Source organism: Trichechus manatus, unplaced genomic scaffold (genome assembly GCF_000243295.1).
Source record: "Trichechus manatus latirostris isolate Lorelei unplaced genomic scaffold, TriManLat1.0 scaffold00081, whole genome shotgun sequence".
Classification (NCBI taxonomy): Eukaryota; Metazoa; Chordata; class Mammalia; order Sirenia; family Trichechidae; genus Trichechus; species Trichechus manatus.
This window is the reverse complement of record NW_004444017.1, coordinates 646,144-647,253: the sequence shown is the minus strand read 5'-3', so window position 1 is coordinate 647,253 and position 1,110 is coordinate 646,144. Positions and strand designations below refer to the sequence as shown.

Here is a 1,110-nt window from a genome sequence, read left to right as displayed (position 1 = left end):
AAATACATAATGTGTCAAGTACTATGATAGAAGAGCTGTGAAGAAGAGGAAGGCAGGGTAGGGGATAAGAGAATGATGAGGTTGGAGTAGAAGGTGTTGTTTTAGATAAGATGGTCAGGGAAGACTTCTTTGAGGCAACATTCAAGGATGGAAGCCATGTGGAGATTTGGAGAATTTGGAGAATGTTCCATGAAGAGGCAACAGCAAATACAAAGGTCCGAAGATAGGAGGGTACTTAGTGTGTTGAGGAATAGCAAGGCTGTTGTGCCTGGAGCTGAGTAAGGGATGAGGAAACTGATAGGGGATGAACTTAGAGAAGAAACCAGATCAAGTAGGACCTGGTAGGCAATGGGAAGTATTTGGAGAGGACTGTGATCTCAATTAAAAATTTAAGGAATTTCTAAAGCTACTAAGTTGAGAAGAGACTCTAAGGGGAGCAAGGGCAAAAGTAAGTGATACCAGTTAGGAAACCATCTGGTGCTCTAGGTGAGAGGTGATGGTAGCTTGGACCAGAGTGGTTGAGGTAGAGATAGGTGCTGAGAAGTCATCAGATTATATATGTTTAAGGGAATAGCCTATAGAATTTACCGATGGATCAGTTATAGGCAAGAGAGAAAAAGGCAGTCAAGAATGATTTTTGGTCTGAGTGACGGGAAGTTTCCAGTTACTGAGATGGAAAAGACTCATTGGAGGAGCAAGTTTGCTGAGTGAAGGAGTGATAGTGACTGGAATCAAAAGTTGGGTTTTGGACATGTTAGAGACACTCCTGACATCCAAGTGTAGATGTTAGGTAGACAGTTGAATAAAGAAGTTTGGAGTTCAGGAGAGAAGTCCAGGTTGGAAGATAAGTTTGGAATCATCACCATATAAATGGTATTTAGCCATGAGACTGAGATCCGTTAGGGAGTGGCTGTAGGTAGAGAAGAGAAGAGGTCTGTATTCTAAGCTCTGGAACACTCCAACGTTTAGAGGTCAGAAAGGTTAGAAACATTGAGCAAAAGAGATTGAAAAGAAATGGCTAAAAATACAAGAGAGCCAAGAGAGAAGGAGTATTGAAAGGCCAAATGGAGAAAGTATGTCAGAGATAAGTCAGTGATTAAATGACTTGTT

The 1,110-nt window shown here is 41.4% G+C and overlaps 1 protein-coding gene across 1 annotated transcript in view; it reads left to right on the top strand.

Annotated features, from left to right (window-relative positions):
* Positions 1-1,110, top strand: part of RAD51AP1 (RAD51 associated protein 1) — a 28,945-nt gene that overhangs the window by 20,500 nt on the left and 7,335 nt on the right. The window lies entirely within an intron of this gene.